The 18,703-nt window shown below is 50.8% G+C and overlaps 1 protein-coding gene and 1 pseudogene across 2 annotated transcripts in view; one reads left to right on the forward strand and one right to left on the reverse strand.

Annotated features, from left to right (window-relative positions):
- Nucleotides 1–18,703, forward strand: part of Vav2 (vav guanine nucleotide exchange factor 2) — a 173,676-nt gene that overhangs the window by 68,864 nt on the left and 86,109 nt on the right. The window lies entirely within an intron of this gene.
- LOC148118670 (high mobility group protein B3 pseudogene) lies at nt 6,997–16,812 on the reverse strand (annotated as a pseudogene).

Here is an 18,703-nt window from a genome sequence, read left to right on the forward strand (position 1 = left end):
CAGCCTTATTCCATAAGGATGCCTGTTCCCCTCAGAAGTACACGTCTGCCCATATGTTATTGGTGTGTTGGCATGGAAACCCTGTGGGCACCCAGCGTGACTGTCCCTGGTTCCCATTGACCGGGCTGACAAGGGTGTGGGAATAGAACATGGATAATGGAGAAGTTCAGGAGGCGTCATAGCCTGCTGAGCGACCTTGGGAAACCCGGTGTTGTCTATCCTGTGTGTTACAGATGCCAGCCTGTACCACATTTCCAAATAAACAGAGATGTGTCTAGCCAGCCTTGAGATTCGCAGTGAAGTCTGGCCTGGGCAGCTTCATCCCAGCCCCACATACAATAAAGAGGCTGCCGTTCCATCTTTCCCCGTACCTTCTGGTCCCCTTTATCCCCTTCTCCACCCCTTTGTTCTCTTCCCTGCCTTCCCCCACCCCCTTTTATACCTTTCCCATCTCTTCATCCCTTGCTCCATCATCTCCTCATCTTCCTCCATCCTTTCTCACTCCTCCTCCCTCCCCTCCGTCCCGCCTCCACACCTTCTATCTCTTCATCTCCGTTTTTCATCTTTGCTCCATCTTCCTCCACTCCTCCTCTGCCCTGCCTTTGCCTCTCATTTGATTTTTCCTTCATCTTCTCTCTGTTTCCCCTCTGTTCTCTCCTCCACCCCATCTCCATCTCGTCTCCATTCTACTTCCCCTCCTTCCCTCTCCCCTTCTCTTTCATCCTTTCCCCGTCTTCTCCCCACCACTTTTTACCCTCACCTTCCATCCTTCCCGGCACTCTGGTCTCCTCCTGGCCTCATGCTGCCTTGTAGTGAGTCTCACTATGAAGAGAACTGAGGCTGATCTAGCCTGTGTACTGTGGATATACCAGTGTGAAACCCACCTGCCTGCTCAGGCCTGGACCAGACTCTTCAAGTCACCATTATTATTCCTTGGAACTGGAGTCTCCTGACTTGTACCCTATACTGTTAATTGGCCCCCTTGGTGTCGCTGAGCGATGACACCAAGCAACCCCTTTTCATTACCTCCAGTTCCCTCCACTCTCATGAGTGAGAACAGCTTGGGACAGGCAGTCTGCCTCAGAGGACACAGAGTGCAGGTGAGCGCGTGGCTCCTTTCACCTCTTTCTTTGGCTTCTGTGTGACTCAGTCCCTTTATAGGATGGGCTCAGGGGGTGAGGTCGGTATTACTGTTGGGCCACATCTGGGTAGCTGTAGTTGTGTTAATCTGTCCTCGAAAGGCCAGGCTAAACCTGGAACCCAGGCTTGGTCTCAGGGCTGCTGTGGAAGAATGGCATTTGATCCTGCCCACTCCTGTCACCAGACAGGAAGTCTGGGGGCGGAAGAGCGTCAAGGTCTATCCAGCCTGTGTACTGTGGACGCACCAGACTGGTGCGACCCACCTGTCGAGCCCACAGGCTGTGCGTGCCAGGCCTGTGCCAGTCCCTTGAAGTCATCCTTATTGTTCCCTGGTACTTCAGCTTCCTGATTTGCACCCAGCCTTGTTGATAAGCCCTTCTCAGGGAGGATAATCTGTGGGGCGTCCCAGGACTTTGGGCCATGCATTATTCATGGGAAACACTTAATCCTCCAACTCAACCTGGAGCTCTGCATGGAGGCAGTGAATCCTGGGCATTGTAACGATATTAATAACCACTACGTTAATACAGCTCCTACCCAGGGAAGCCAGTTATGTTTAACAGGGCAGAGAAGAAAGGACGAAATAATGAGATGTCACACAGGCAAGTCGTGCTGCCCCAGGGACAACCTAAGAGTTTGTGACATGCCCAGCATTCGCAGAGGCAGGTTCTGGCTGGCATTATTTGTGTATTCAGATTACAGAGGCTGTGTGAATCCCAGCTAGGGGCTGTCTCTGACCTCTGCATCATAGGAAGCCATTCTGCCTCCCCAAGCCTCACTCTTTGGTGCATGGGTATCAGCCTGCAGCTGGGACCTGCTCAGGTTGCCTCTGGAAAGGGAAGTAACCTCCACATCAGGTCTCGCCTGGAAGCTGGCTTCTGTGCCATCAGCAGCCTGTGTGTGTGTGTGTGTGTGTGTACACGCGTGTGTGTGTATATGTGTGTTCTCCTCGGAGCATGCAGGCCTGTTTAGGCCTCTCTAAGGACAGCACTGTTGTTTTCTCTAATTTCCTGGACAAGGAGCTCAAGCGAAGTGATGTGAGATGACTTGACTTGGGACCCCGCAGCATCCCTACCAGGCTTCACAGTCATCTTCGTAGTTTTCTGTGTGATCTTCCAGGATGCACGGCCTTCCAAATTGAGGGCAGATGGTTGCAGCGAGCCGAGAGCCTGTGTAACTCAGGGCCTGGGCTTTCTCTCTTGTTCTTATCCTACCTCCGATTCCTTGCTGCGTTTGACACCCGTGGTCCCTGAGATCCGGCACCAGTGTGACCTCTGTGTATTGTCTGCAAAGAGAATCCCGTGCTGGTGCATGCCACTGCTGCCCAGTGTCCCCTCTTAGAATAGTTAGTGACCTGCGAGGCCCCACTTTTTAAATCGGGAGCTGCGCCACTTTTGTTACTGTGGTGGGAAGAACGAGTGGGTGAGCGCCGTTAATGTGTTCCTTACAAGAAGCCCTCCCACCCTACTCTTGGTTTTGGGGCTAAACATCAAGTATCTTGAAGTCAGCCTGGTGACGTCCCTTTTGTAGGAAGCCACTTATTCAGGTGCCAGTTGAGTCTAACCCAGCTGTTACATCGCTCTGCTACCTATCCATACCTGTGATAAGGCTGTGGCACACAGGTGCCAACTCTGGGAAAGGCAGTCCCCGAACAGGAGCTGCAGCTGAGATGGATTTGTCTGCTCAGCAGTGGTTTCTATGGAAACTGCTTAGGGGGTGACCTGGATTTGTGCTGCAGGGAAATGGGTCCAAGCCCTGACTAGGTTGTTGGCAGTAAGAGGGATCCTAGGACTTTGTTTTACAGGGCCTGGCACCTTGGAGTTGCAGGGTCAGCATCTCAGTGCAGCAGTTTGTGGGGGTGTGTGGCGGTGGTGGGGAGACGGAGAGAGGAGGGTGTGTTATGTGTACATGCACACGCCGTGATGTACATGTGGAGATCAGAGGACAACCTCTGACCCTCCTTGTTTGAGACAGTCTTTTCTGCTGCAGTGTAAGGCAGGCTAATCGGTCTGTAAGCTTCTGGCCATTTTCTTGCCCCTGTCTCCCATTTCTCACAGGTGCTCTGGATTACAGATGCTGCTTGCTCCAGCCATTGCATCCCTCCCCCCCCCCCCCCGTTTTTATTTATATGTCTATGGGTATTTGGTCTGCATGCATGTCTGTGCACCATGTGTGTGCAGTACCTGCAGAGGCCAGAGAGAGCATCAGATCCCCTGGGACTGTAGTTACAGACAGCTGTAGGTGCTGGGAATTGAACTGGGTCCTCTGAAAGAACAGCCAGTGCTCTTAATGACTGAACCATCGCTCCAGCTCCTATGTCTGGTTTTAATGTGAATTCTGGGGTTGTTAGGTTTATGAGGCCTGACATTTAATGGTTATTCACTGAGTTATTTTTTCAGTTCCAGAAGCTTTTTTCTCTTCCTTCCTTCCTTCCTTCCTTCCTTCCTTCCTTCCTTCCTTCCTTCCTTCCTGGCAAAGCACACATATAATAAATGCACCGTTTCAGTGTCTGTGACTGTGAAGTCTAGTGCCATCACCATCCATTTCCTCTACTCCTACTTTTTATGTTTGCATGTGAGGTGTGTGTGCCTGTGTGTGTGCTCGTTTGCATGTGTATATGCATGTGTGCATTTGTGTATCTGCATATGTGCACATCAGACATCAGAAGTTGATGGTCTCTTGTTTCCTCTGCTCATGCTCCACCTTATCCATTGAGGCAGGGGCTCTCACTTGAACTCACAGTTCTCAGGGTTGGTTGTTTTGGCTGACCAACTTTGGGATTACAGAAGGTCACCTCTTCCGTCTGACATTTACATAGATTCTGGGGATCTGAACTCTGGTTCTTTTTTTTTAATATATATAATTCTTTTTTATTGATTTTTATTTGAGCTCTACATTTTTCTTGGTTCCTACACGTGCGCAGCAAATGCTTTACTCATTGAGCTGCCCTCCTAACCCCGCTTGCAGTTCTTGCCTTCAAAATTAAAGCTGTCCCCGCGAGACACTCCTCTCCTCCCCCAACCCCTGACATCTGCTATCCTACTTTGACTTCTAGGCACCTTGTGTGAATGGAGTCACATGCCTTTTGTTCCTTTGTGTCTGGCTTATTTCACTGAGCACAGTTGGCTTCTATAATAGCTGGTGCCATTGTTCTTCCTGTGTAGGGAGGGATGACAGCAAGGCTGCTCCACATTTACCCCAGAGGCTTTCGTTGGCTCTACCTTGCCTAGTGCCTCTCTTCATGCCAGATGTTGAGTCCAGGCCTCTTGTCTATTATTTCTGTTTTCTGGGGGTTCCCACAGGTGTCCTGTCTCCCAGGTGTGAACTCTGACTGTAGAAGAGTTCAGCCACTTGGGCTGAACACCTGTGCTGCCTGCGTCTGCGCCAAACCTGAGACTAGGGCTAGCTGACCTCTTCTGCACTATCTGTGCCTGCTCTGGGTGTCCCCTCTAGGATCGGCTCCCAGCACCCTTCCCTGTCTGTATTACTAGTGCAGCTATATGACTCTAAGCCCTGCTAGACTGCTGCTCACCTGCTGGACTAGCCCTTAGCTTCCTTTGCTCTTGGAGGGGCTTTGGGGATGCTCTTGTCTTTGCATAGTGGGGAGGTGATCCCCTAAGAGCCTTCCCTTCTGTTCCTCCCTCTTGCAAAATTTGGAGGCTTATTCTGGGCAGCTGTAGAATTGGAGTCCTTTAGATGCTGAGGAGATGGAGGGCTGCTAGGGTGGGAAGAGAGGGAACATTTGCAAAATTTGGGCGTATCCTCGACAGGTGTAGAATTGGAGTCCTTCAGATGCTGAGGAGATGGGGGGCTGCTGGGGCAGGGAGAGAGGGAACATTGCCAGCCTACACCCTACACCTTGTGTAACCACTGGCAGTTGTGTGTCATCTTGACCTCTGTTTCCTCATAGTTCATTTGATTTTTTTCTATGTTCCCAGTGATGACGAGGGTCTCAGGGTGTGTCTTTGGGGACCTCTTGGCACTGCCTGAACATGAGTGGGTTAGGTCTGCAGTGGTCACTGCCACTTTGTCCCATCTGCTAGTGCCTGAGCCTAGGAGCCATTTGCTCTCAGGGTGAACCCCCACCTGCAAGATCCCTGTTGCATCTGCTCTGTCAGTAGCTGGGAAATCCTGCTGTCAGAATGCTGCAGACTGAGAGCTTTTCTCTGTACTTGCCACACATTTGGAACAGCCTGGTCACACTGCAGAGCTGTTTGCTCTCGGGTGGTGTCTGAGCTCCAGCTGTAAAGGGACTGGGCGCCATGCTGAAGCACTCACCAATGGCCAGGTCACCAGCAGTACTTAGCATGGGTGGGCTCTTTGGGGCTGTTCCGGAAGTGGGCGTCTCCCACACTATGCATATCTCGTTAGCCTGAGCAATGACTGTAGGGTGCTCTGAGGAGTGGGACCCAGGATCCTCCTTATTTTCTTGGGCCTGACTTATACTATCATGCCATCAGAGAGAGATTTGGGATTTGTGCTCCCAAGACTCAGGCACATCTGTCACTGGTCTGGGCACCGAGGGGAGTAGTGTGTGTGATACTTTTAGGTCTCTTTGTTTCCTTTGCTCATGCCAGGCCAGAGCTCAGACTGTGGCCACAAGGTGACCACTCTTCTCTCTGAACCTGATCCTATCACCACTACGTGGGGGCTATGGTAGCCTTCCTTCCCCACCTCAATGTGGAGAATTGACAGGCTCTTCTTTTTCAGGATAGTTGTCCTTCCACCTTCTTCTCTTCATCCTTATCATCATCATCATCATCATCATCATCATCATCATCATCGTCATCATCACAGGGCCTCATGTATTTCAGACTGGCCACGAACTGGGAATATAGTCAAGGATGACAGAGAGAGACTTTATGATCCACCTCCCAAGTGCTGGGATGACAGCCGTGGCCACCATGCCCTATCTGATGGTGTTCTTGGGATTCAAAAGAGGGCCTTATGAATGCTCAGAGCATTCTACCAACTGAGCCATACCTTCAGCCCCAGGAAAGAGATTTATTTTAAAAAAAAAAATGGAATGCTGTTTATTTAACTTCAAAAACATTTCAGCATTCTAAACATACAAAAAATAACAGAATGTTGCAAATTGCATTTAGGTGCGGAAGGTTCTTGAACTTTCGTTGATACAGTAGCTCTTTGCTTTGCTGACAGTGATGAGCGCTACAGTTTAAAAACAGCTGAAAATCTACGGCACTTAACTAGAGAAAAAATCCAGACACTTCTCATGCCAGCTGACCCCTCCCCCCTTTCCACAGCTAAGAATGTCAGCAGAACGCTATGCCACTATATACAAAAACAAGACAACCTGAAGCTAAATGAATGCCCACCGCAGTATCAACAGGTCCAGCCTCACAGCGCAGGCCCTGAGCTACAGCCCCCTCCAAAAGACATCTACCCTCACAGCCTCCAAGCCAAACAAGGAGCATCAAGAATCTGGCTGGGTTGTTTTGTTCTCTTTACAAACTATAGATATGTACAGTTGACAGCTCAGGATTTCTAGCCAATAACCGACCATAGGGATAACACTACCTTACGAGTTGCAAACAGGATGCCCGAAACATCTTCAAATGCCTTGTCACACCAGCAGCAAAATGCACAGAGTGAGGAGGGCACGCGCGCGCGCGCCTTTCCATTTGAAAACTGTTTGGAGCTATGTACAACTTTGATACAGTTTCAGGGCGCTCCCGACACCCACGGCCACTTCATGTAAACCACTGACACTTTGAGAAGCTACAATATGATCGTGATCAAAGTTTGTAATTAAATTTAACAAGGGCAATAGACACGGCTCAGATAAGAGATGTGTCAGTCACGGCACTTTCCTACTCTAAGGTATTCACAAGAGTTTTATTCATCTTCTTCCTCTTTCTCCTCCTCTTCTTCCTCTTCCTCCTCCTCCTCTTTCTCTTCCACCTTTTGCTGGGCAACTTTAGCAGGACTCTTGGCGCCATCGAACTTCCCTTTAGACTTACAGTCAGCCACACCCTCCTCAGCCTTCTCCCTCAGCTTTGTGGCCTTGGTAACGTAAGGCTGCTTTTCACTGTCACTGAAGTTATTCCACATCTCACCCAGCCTTTTTGCCACATCTTCAACAGAGATTCCAGGGTTTGTAGATTTGATCTTGGTGAGGAATTCAGAGCAGAATAAGAAAAATCCAGGCGGTGGTCTTTTGGGGGCATTAGGGTCCTTCTTCTTCTTGCCTCCTTTAGCGGGTCCATAATCTTTCATTTCCCGATCGTAGCGTACTTTATCTGCCTTTGCCATTTCATCAAACTTTGATTTCTCTTTGCCGGACATTGTCTTCCACCTCCCAGAGCACTTCTTGGAAAACTCTGCAAAACTGACTGGGACCCCGGGGTTTTTCTTCCTATGTTCTTCCCTGCAGGTCTGCACGAAGAAGGCATAAGCAGACATCTTGCCCTTTGGTTTCTTGGGGTCACCTTTAGCCATCCTGACTGTATTGTTCGCTAGTCTCAGAAAAGAGATTCTATGGCCTTTCAAATGCTTCTAGGATGGGGTGGGCAGGCTGTTGGATGAGACCCAGCCTCTCGCTCTCCTGCCCAGTATTATGACCAGTATGGGATCAAAGCTGCCCTCGGAGTTTCCCTGGCTTCAGGGCCCAGGCGACCTGCCTCCTCTCCAGCTCCATTCTCCATCCTCACTGGCTCTTACACAGACCAAGAGTCTAGGCTCCTCGCTAGTGCTCAAACTCAGTGGTCTTCCATCCTTTTCTTGTGGCTGAAGATGGAGCCATGTTACCAGCTTGGCTTGACCAAGATTATAAATTCGGGACAATTTGTAATGTTCCAGCCTCTTAGCCAGAATCCTCAAGGATGGGTCTGAATTTTCCACAGTGAATTCAGCAGTCAGGTACAGCCGCACCATGGAGGGCAGATGAATCGTCCCTTGTTCTTTCTGCCTGTGGAGTAAGGCATGTGCTCTGTGACCAGTCTGTGAGGGATTCTTGGGCTGTGTCGACCTGATGTCGGAGAGATGCTTCTGCTCCTTCCTTGGGCTGTAGATGACCACTGACTGGGATCTACAACCAGGACAGCTCATTGTAGAGTCTCACATAGCTGCTGGGAGCAGCTCAAGGAAGGACACCGCTGTGACGTTTGGGGCTTTTCCTCAGGTGAAGGGCTACTCAGGGGATTTGTCTGCTTCTTGGATCGTGAGCAGTGTGTGACATTTGTCTGAGTCTTGTGACAAGCAATTAACCACATCAGTGCAGCTCATGGTAGCCACAAGACAGAGTGGTCCCTGGGCCTCCTACTTTTCTGGAGTCCATGGACTCTAGGAGATACACCTGGCTGTGCTGGACTGCTCATCAGGGTGACAGGGACGCGAAGCCACCCGGATCCTGAAGTTTCAGGTGGGAGTGGGCTGGGGGTGCCCAATTCCAACCAGACAGGGCCATGCAGAAGGCTGTGGGGACTGCAGCGCCCTGAGCAGAACAAGCTCATAGGAGAACCTCAGGGCCTGCTGGAGTTAGCATAGGAAGGCACTGGTTCAGACGCCGGTAGCAGTATTCGATGCCGTAGACTTTGCCTTGCAGTGCTCCAGAGACAAACCTCCGGAAAGGCTCAGGGGCTTCAGAAGCCTTCATCACAGTGGTCACAGGAAGAGCTTGTGGGCCTAAAAGGGACCCTTTGGAGTTGTGGGCATAGAGAGATCAGTGTGATGTCTCTTAGGCACTCCTGGTTGGTTCACAGAGAGATGTGGGCGTAAGCATGGGGTCAGTCTGGTATCTCTAGTGGGTTGGCTTGCCCATCACACCTGTGTCTCTGGGCATTGCAGTTTTCCCTGCTAACTACTCTCCACCACTCTACCAGCTGAGGCCTAGGGCTTTTGTGGAGCTGAGAGAATAGGCAGACTATCTTTAAATGCTTTAGATAGAAAGCTACAGGTGATTTTTTTTGTTAGTTTAAAAAGCTTTTAAGACATTCACCTGGGGGCTGGAGAGATGGCTCAGTGGTTAAGAGCAGTGGTTGTTCTTCCAGAGGACCCAGGTTCAATTCCTAGCACCCACATGGCAGCTCACAACTGTCTGTACCACCAGTTCCAGGAAACCTAACACCCGTGTCAAAACCACCAATGCTTATAAAATAAAAAAAAAACAAAAGCATTCACCTGTTTATGTATATGTCTTTGCACCTCAAGAGTTCAGAAGAGGGCACTGGAGCCCCTGACGCTAGAGTTGCAGGGCAGGCAATTGTGACCAGCCCAACATGGATGCCGGGAACAAGTTATAGTTAGTTGTGGGCGACCATATGAATTCTGGGATTTGGACCTCGGTCCTCTCAAAGAGCAGCAAGTGCTGTCAACCGCTGAGCCACCTTTCCAGTCTCTATAGATCCCCCTCCCCCAAGACAATTTCTCTATGTAGTTCTAGCTGTCCTGGAACTCACTCTATAGACCAGGCTGGCCTCGAACTCAGAGATCTGCCTGCCTCTGCCTCCCGAGTGTTAGGATGAAAGGTGTGTGCCACCACCACCTGGCCTCTATAGATGTTATTAAAAGCAACTTTTTTTTTTTTATTGATTTTTGGGGATTGAGCCACTAGGTCTTCTGCGTGCTAGCCAAGTGCTCTACCCCAAGGCTACATCTCCAGTCTTAGTGACTAGTGACTTCTGACAGAGGTGCTCCATATGCATAGGGAAAATCCTTCTTTGTAAGTAGTTTGATGAACTTTGTAGGGAAACACTGGGTTCTGTACAGGGACAGGGCTCCTTGCACAGCATCTGTTGACCTTCTGGGAAATGGTGATCTCTAGTCATTGGACAGAGTACGTGGGGCCAAGGGCTGAGGGCAGAGAACTCATGTACGGGAGGAAGTGCTTCTTTGTTGGGTGGCCTCTGAACTGGGCTTGGTGTCTTGTGTCCTGCCTGGAGGGAGGGCAAGTATGCAGGTTACACATAATCAACGGTTGATTGAGGAACCCTGATCCCCATGCGGGTGGCTTTGTTGACTATGTGCGCCCATGCCTGACCCAGAGAGCGTGTGGCAGAATGTCTCAACTGGCTTTAGAGCTAGTGTTCTGAAATCTCACTGTTCATTTTGAATCCTTTCTTTGACCCCCAAGAGTCACTAAAGTCAGTTGTCAGTTGCCTGTGAGCCTCAGGCGAGGGCTTGGGGCGTGCTTAAAGGTCAGAATGGAACTGAGTCTGGGGTTTTCTGGTTAGATGGGCATATAATGCCAGCCCCAGCTAACTGCAAGTCCCCAGAGATGGGAGCTCATTGCCCAAGGATGCGGCGTGTCCCCTTGGGAACCCCTCTGCTGAGCTCTGCTTGCTCCTGCCCATCCGCTGGGCCGGTAAGTGTTGTTCTTGTTACGCAGTGTTTCAGTATATTCCTGTCAATTTTTAATCTCCCTCACAGCCAGTCAGCAGCTGCCTCTGTGCGTCTTGCAGCTGGCTCAACTGTGCCTTCCCACTGTTGCCCACAGGCCATCTCTGTAGACTCAGTGTCGTTCCTCCGTGGAGCTTGCTGGCTATTGGCTTTATGCGGAGTGACATTTATCAATCATCAGGGCTCCCTCTAAGCCCTCAGGGGGTGTTAGATGAGCAGATGATGGCGTCCATCTGTGTAAGGAGTAGATGGGCAGGAGGGGAAGGATCCCTCACTGAGTGCTAGCAGAGTTTGGTCCTGAAGTGGGGCCTGGGAAGTCATCCTCAGATGCCTGACAGAGGGAGCCGGGAGCTGGAAGCCATGTTCTGGGCAGATGAGCTCTGCCATTTTTGTTCAGTCAGCTTTGGGGCCCTTCTAGTCTTTCTGGCGTCCTGTCCTGATGGCTGTCTGCCCTCTGCTGTGGGAGCTTAGGCCCCTGGGTGCCCAGTACAGCGTGCTGGACAGAGTAGGCTGTTTGTCTGACCATGGACAAGGGTGGCAGCATCCCACTGGGATGCTGGGCTGGATATAAAACAAACTCAGCACCAGCATCCATCTCTCTGCTTCCCTGCTGCAGACACAGTATGAGCAGCTGCTTCAAGCTCCCACCATGTCTTCCCCTGATGGGATGGAGCCAGCACAAACCTTCATTTCCTAAATTCTCTTCTTCATTGGGTATTCTGTCATGGCAGCAGGGAAAGCAGCTTGCATGGAGAGCAGGATGCTCAGCTGTCACTCCAGAGGCATGCACACGTGTCACGAGAGTTACTGTGGTAGTAGAGTGTAGGCTTTGTCTTCCCGTCCATTAGTCATCGGCCACATTAAGCCCCTCCAGGTAATGGCTCCGTCATCTCTCACCGTGAAGCAAGCTGGGCGTTCGATGTGTGAGAAGCTAGAGTGAAGCGTACGCTTCCTGGAGATGCTGTGGGCACAGCTGTGGAGCGACAGAGTGGTGTTTGATTTCATGCGGCATCAGAGCACATAGCCAGTGTGTTCAGCTGACCGCTCGGACCCTCGGCTTCCTCACTTGAGGAAGGGCGCAGTAACACTGCAGTGGAAAGAACCCATAGAACCCCCCATCTTCCCGCCATCGCTCTTGCTGGACGCGCTCTGCCCACAGCTGTGAGCCTCAGACGGGACACGTGCACTTCTGAACATCTTCCCTCTGTAAAGTAAGGGCTCTGAGAGAGGCTTCTCTAAAAAGCTTCTTCTGGCTCGGACATGGAGGTCAGTACTGGCATGACAGAGATGAGCTGAGCAGGCTGGTGCTTGGGCTTCTCTTGTGGACTTTAGGGTCCTGTTCTGCCTTCTGTGTCCCCATGGCCTTTCTTCCCAGGGCTGGGTTGGGTGTGGTCAGATGGCCTAGGGCAGTGAGTTGTCCCTGAGCTGCTGTTTGTGTCCTTAGAGTAAACTGTCTCATTGAGTATTGTGGCCTTGCTTGGGTTCACTGGGGCCTGTGGAGGGGACACATTGTCCTGGTCACATAGCCCGGTGGGGCAGGTGCAGCTCAGATTCCTTCTGACCTGCTTCTCTTTGCCAAGGTCTTAAGGATTTTGAGGCAGGGTTAGTGGCTGGTTTCATTTCTCCACTCTTGGGGAGTGTCAGAGTCTCCAAAACAGGGACTGGGTCTAGAACAGGCCTGTCTGGACTCCTTCTTAGAAGCTGCCTAGCTTTGGTCTCTCTAGTGTGGCCTTGGGCCTTCGGTGCCAGGGATTGGAGCGTCAGTGTGATAGTCATCTCCCCTGCAGACGAGTGGCAAGCCCACAGTGAGTGTCAGCTGTGGCTTCTGGCACAGGGGTGTGTGTGTTCTCACCAGTGCCCCTCCATGGACCAGATCCAGCATCATACGGCCAAGAGCACTGCCCTATGCTGTCTCCTTCCTTGTCGGTTTGTCTTGTGCCACCCATTGTCCTACTGCCCTGTTCGTCTTCCAGCCCGATTTCTTGGTGGCCTGGGGCTTCCCCAGAGACTTGTATGGCATTGCTGCTGTGTATGTAAATTCGTGTGTGTGTATGTGTGTGTGTGTGTGTGTGCCAAATGAGACAGGGTTTTTCTGTGTAGCCTTGGCTTTTCTGGCCTTGGCTTTTCTGGAACTCACTTTGTAGAGCAGGCTGGCCTGAACTCACAGAGATCTGCCTACTTCTGCCTCCTGAACTCTAGGACTAAAGGTGTGCTATGTGTATGTGTGATTGTTAATACTAATTCACAAATTGATAGTGCCTAAAATCACCTAGGAGATAACCCTCTAGACTAGGTTAATGGAGGGGAGATGACACCCTGAATGTGAATGGAGGCCGGGCTGCCCTTCCCTGAACTGCAGTCCTGGGTGATTGAAATGGAGAAAGCGAGCTGAATACCAGATAAATACCAGCAGTCATCCCACCCTGCCTCCTGACTGCAGACTCAATCAGCAGCTCCAGTTTCTGCCACTTTGACTTCCCGCCGCCATAACAGATAGTATCCTAAAACCATGAGCAATCCCCCCCACTTTCCTTCCTAAAGTCCCTTTTGCCATTTATTTTGTCACAGCGACAGCACAAGTAACTGATCCATCATGTAAGTGATTGTGGAGGTGAATTAGTGTGTTTGCGTGTGCTTGCTTGTGTATGCTAGTGTCTCAGAGTGTGTTCGGGGTGCGAGTTTATATTTCTGGTTGTGGCTATGTGTGAATTGTGTGGATATCCTGGTCTGTGTCTGCATGAGCCTATGCGAGCCTGCACGTACGAGCGTGCGTGCGTGCGTGCGTGCGTGCGTGTGTGTGTGTGTGTGTGTGAGAATATAAGCGTTTGGGCCCTCATGCCTGTGGGAGCTCTTGGACAGGCAGCGGTGGCCAAGCTGTGAGGTGCTCTTGCTCTGCAAACTCCAGGCATAACTGACATCCTCATCCTACCTTCCAGCAGCTGACTGGAAAAAGAGTGGCTTTTATTGAAAACAGAAAGAGCCGTAGAGAGAGTGTGGAGCCTGTCACTGGCCCAGAGTCCCATGCTGAACCTGCCTCTTGTAGGTTTGACACTAGCAGAAGCGTCCACCCTTGACCTTAGTCCCCTCTTCTGGGAAATGGAGGAGGGGACCTGGACCATAAGGAGGAGGGAATGAGCTTGGGGGGAAAGCATCTGATTTAGGGATCTACTAGAGAGGGCAAGACCCCATACGGAGCTCAGGTGGCAGGGAGTCATATCAGGACCATGGCCCCTGCCAAGCCCAGGGCTGTTCCTGGGATCCATATCAGCTGAGAGACCAGGCTACTGGCTTCCTCTATGAACCTTGCCCCTCCAAGCAGGATCTCATACTTTTGGATAAACCTCCATATGTTAGGAAAAATACTAAGATGAGCTGCTCTGCTGGTGCAAAGAAATCCAATCAGGTCAAATTAAATGCAGCATTCTTGGGTGGTTGAGAGCATGGCAGGGGAAACAGAAAACCGGGGAGCACATGCAAAACCCAGGACCAAGGGTTCCTCCTCTGGGCACTCACTTAAATACCCTGTGGAAGTGGTCCTGACCCCTCCCTGGGCATGCTGGGATTTGAAGTCCAGACCAAAGCAACTCCCAGGCCAGGGTGTGCTGGGATGGATGCCAGGGACTGGGGTGATTCTCCCAACTTAGCATCACATGTGGAATCTCACGTCTGTCTTGGGTCATATTGTGAGAAGGATGTAATGGGCTATCTACAACCAGAACTTGGGTGATGTCCAGTTTGACAGTACCTGACTGTGCTCTCTCCTGCCGCAGAGCAGAGGGTACTGCATCATGGTGACCACTGCAGGGTCAAGTAGAATACTTGACCTCTGAGATGCAAGTAGAATATGTCTGGGTGGGGATGAGTGCTCTAGCATTCATAGATAGTGAGTGTGCTGACCATAGCCCATCAGCTAGAGGTTGGGTGGGCTTTCCTTCCTCCATGGAGCTGCAGATCCTGGCTTGATGACCATGCTATGCTTTTGGAGACTGTGCCTGTCCATCAGCCACTGTCACCAGCCTCACATTCAGATGGACAGCTGACCCTTCTGGGCAAGAAGGGTTGAAGAGTGGGATCCTGTTGCCAGAGAGCTGTGCAGGCTTCTCGGCAGGATCCCCTGGGCCTCAGCACCTCTTTTATAAATGGGAACACCGTAGAACTGCCCCATTGGGGTTTAAGAGAATAAAGGAGTTGGCAGGAGCCTCGGGCTGCAGGCGGAACCTCTATCCTAGCCTGAGTTCTGCCTGGAAATTGCTGGGTGGCATCTTGGTTGTTGTCATCTCCCGCACTGGGTTTAGGTTAACTGAAGGGTGTGGACCAGATGGTGGCCAAGCTCCCTTCTCTGAGGATTTTGCTGCACTGTTCTGGTTGGGATAGCTACAACCCAGCCCTGTCTGGTGATGTCTCAGATTCTTGACTCAAAAGGGCTTTGAGAATCTGGTCAGTGCTCAGGGGAACCCTGTGGCTGTTCTGTCCAGGAGTTCCCCAAGTAGGCAGTTTCTTTGTTGTATACTACACATCTGATACCAAAGGCTGCTGGGAGTACTGTACAGAGGTTGTATTGTTGTAGGTAGCCCAGATTTAGTAGGAATGAATGCCAGGATTGATTAGTGATGCCTGCCTGGGCATAGCCAGGGGGTAATACAATGTGTGTGTCATGATCTGTCATCTCTGGTGTAACAGATAGGGACATATTCAGTGGGATGTGGTGTAGGCAGTCAATGGCAGGTCCTGAGCCCAGGTCTTACATTTCTTCTGGTTTATATTTCTGAGCCAATTTTAGTCACAATCTGAAATTAATTAAAATAATTTCTATAATACGCTTGACAATTAGTCAGCACTTAATGAGTATTAATGTGATTATGCATCTTTCATGTGCTTCCATCTGAGCCACTGTCTTTGTCTAACAGAGGCCTTTGGAATCTCTCCATTGGGAGTAGTTGCCCAGAGGAGGGGTATGTGCCTAGTCAGCGCCCAGCTTCTTTCTATCATCCAGGAGGGCAGATAACTCTCCCCCACTCCCGCCAAGCCCTGGTTCCTAAGATGAATGCTGTGACTGTCTCTGAGGTCTCCTAGCCAGACTTGTTCCTAGGCTCCTGTTCCCATCCATCTGAGGACAGATCCCCCTCTCACATTATGTCCTGGTTGGCCGATGGCAGCGGGACAGGGAAGGTGTGATGTAGTGAGGATTGTGGTCACTCCATCCCCATCTCACCCGCCTCCCGGCAGAGAGGAGGGGAAGTTATACTCTGTGCTCCCACCCAGTGCAGCCGTGGAGCCACGAGGAAGCTGTGCTGCAGGAGCTGAGAACACAGGGAAGAAGCCAGAGGTTGCTGCTCTTCAGGCCCAGCCTCCTGCCCCTTGCCAGGGCTTCGCTGGGTATGAGGCCTAAGCCGTGCTTGACCAGCTCGTCCCCCAAATCCCACAGTTGTGGGTGGTGTCGCTGTCACAGCTAACATCCGTTGGTTCTTCTGGTCAACCACCTCTGTGAGCGACTCATCCCTGCCTTTTGGCTTTCTGCACCAAGCGCAAGATGTGATTGAGAAGACCCTCCATGCTGGGGCTGCAGCTTTTTGTTCCTAATTAGGGGCGGGATAGATACTAGAAGGGGAGCATGCCTCCTCCAACACCGCAGCCAGCTGAGTGTCCAGGTTAGGGCCCTTCTCCACTTCCCAGTGAATATCTGCATCTGCCCTCAGGCTCCTGCATGCTTAGGACCTGAGCTTTGAGCCATAGCCACGCTCAGGCCTCCATAGCCACAAGGCCTTCACAAGGTGAAGTCCCATCATTTCTCTGGCTCCTGCTTTTCTCAGTGCAAAACAGGACAAAAAAAAATGACAAATAGGCATTGTGTGTGTGTGTGTGTGTGTGTGTGTGTGTGTGGACAGAAGGAAATTGCCAAGGATGAGTTAGCCAACTTGAGCTTGTAGGCCGAAGCTGCATTCAAAAGTTTCATCTTCTTTTCCTTTATTTGGAGGGCCTGGCAGAGGGATCCCTGAGTCCCCTTTCCCCTTCCTTCCTTCCTCCCTCCCTCTATCCCTCCCTCCTTCCTTCCCTCCCTCCCTCCCTTCCACCCATCTATCCATCCATCCATCTGCCCAGCTCCTTTGAGGATGACCAGGCATTCCTTTAATATACTCTATTCTAAAGTTGCCACCCCTCCTTATCTTGAGTTAGTGACATTTTTTCATTTTGCCACTCAGCTGCTATGGGGCCCATAGACTCGCTTATCCTGTCTTCCCCAAGCCGCTGCCTCCCCTGCAGAAACACACCAGTGTTGGGCGTCATGACACCCCACAGCAAAATGCTGCGGATGAGAAATGGCCGTGTCTCTGTTTGCTTTTGTTTTTCCAACCTCGTTCTGGTGGGAGCTTGACTGCGAAGCTCTGATTATACACGTTTCATAATTAATCACTTCTCGTTGGCCAATTGTCATTCCGAAGACAGCACCGCCAAGTTTTTCCTGACCTTGCTTTTGATATTTAGAAAAAGGGGAAAAATGGGATGGGTATGCAGACTGGGCTCGGAAAGCAATTTACAGTGATTTGCCCCTGAATATGCAGCAGTGTGGGCTGCAGATTTCCATGGCAGATAGGTGAGTTTCCGGGGCAACATATTCAAATGAGTTTCATAATCATGCCATTTGACTCTCCCCGCGTGTGCATTCAGATGAGTGGTAGTGGCTGATAAGGAGTTTGCAGCGCAGGCTGCGTCTGAGTGGTCCCTACTTATTGATCCTTAATGACAGCAGAGAGTTGGGGACAGGAAAATTCTTCTGATCACATAGCCTCTCCGGGCAAGCAGGGCTGGCAGATGGCGCATTCCCCAGCCCTTGTACACTGTCTCCAGCCTGGGCTCAGAGGAGCCAGAAACCTTGGCCGACTTGTGTGTCCTTCTGAGGGCAGCGCAATGCTGTTCTAATTGCTTCTGCCTGATTGGATAGATCATGCTTACTGTGCTGGCTGGAGGAGTGGCTAGTGGAGAGTCACAGTTGAAGATATAGTGGGAGATGGAGGTGCTGTGTGAATGTGTCAGCCCTGGCTGCTGTGACAGGTGGTTCTGGACTGTGGCAGCTTCCGTAGCTGGGCATTGCAGAGGGTTGTGGGTGGGCAGAACATGACAGAGGAGATATGACTGCTCCACACGGACCTGCAGGAATCCAGGCCAATGGAATAAGGCTTTTGAGGTCACCCTGGGTATGAGGAGGTATTACAAGGTAGCCTGCAGGTAAATCTCTTATGTGTACTTCTGTCTGCAGAGTAGGCCTCAGTAACCACAGACAAGGCTGGGGAGTGTCCAACTGGGACAAGGAAAGGCTTTTATTATTAGCAGCTGGTGAGGTACAGCCAGTAGACACACAGGCTAGGACTGCACAGTGCGGTCCAGAGTGACCTGGGGCAATGTCCTTGTTCTCTCTAGTTCTCATTATCTGAATACAGTGTGCCAATCCTGCTGCTCAGCACGCAGTGAGTGGTTGTTCTCAAAATTAAGAAGGAGAGACTTGGTCTTTTTTAGTAGATGCAATGCTTAGTGTTAATTGCCAACTCGATAGGATCTGGACTCACCAAGGAAACAAGCCTCTGGGCACATTTATGAGGGATTGAGTAGCCTCTGGGCATGCATGCATATGAGGAACTGCCTTGATTAAGTTAGCTGATGTGGTATGACCCTTTTAATGTGGGTTCAAACATCTCTGGGAGGAGAGAAAGTGACTGAATGCTGGCACTTGTGCTCTGCTTCCTGATTGTGGGTGCCATGTGACCGGCCGCTTCAAGCAATGGACTTGAACTGTGAGCCAAAATAACCCCTTTCTCCTTTAAGTTACTTTTATCAGGGCATTTTATCACAGCAACAGAAGACAAGCTAAGACAGTGGAACTTCTTTTGCTAATCCCTTTCACCTCCTCCATCATCCATTTACTCATCTGTCCGTCCATCCATCCATCCATCCATCCATCCATCCATCCATCCATCCAGTACCTGCCCATCCATGTAATAACCCATCCATCATCCATGCAATCTACCCACTCCTCCTCATCTCCCCATTCATCTATCTAATCATCCATCCATCTACCCACTTGCCTAGTCACTTATCTGTCTGTCCATCTGCCCACCCACCCATCCATCCATATAACTAACTCCTATCCATTTACCCACCGTCCATCCTTCTGTCCACTCATCTATTCACCACCCACTCATCCATCCACCCA

The sequence above is a fragment of the Myodes glareolus genome, chromosome 21 (genome assembly GCF_982192425.1).
Source record: "Myodes glareolus chromosome 21, mMyoGla1.1, whole genome shotgun sequence".
Lineage (NCBI taxonomy): Eukaryota > Metazoa > Chordata > Mammalia > Rodentia > Cricetidae > Myodes > Myodes glareolus.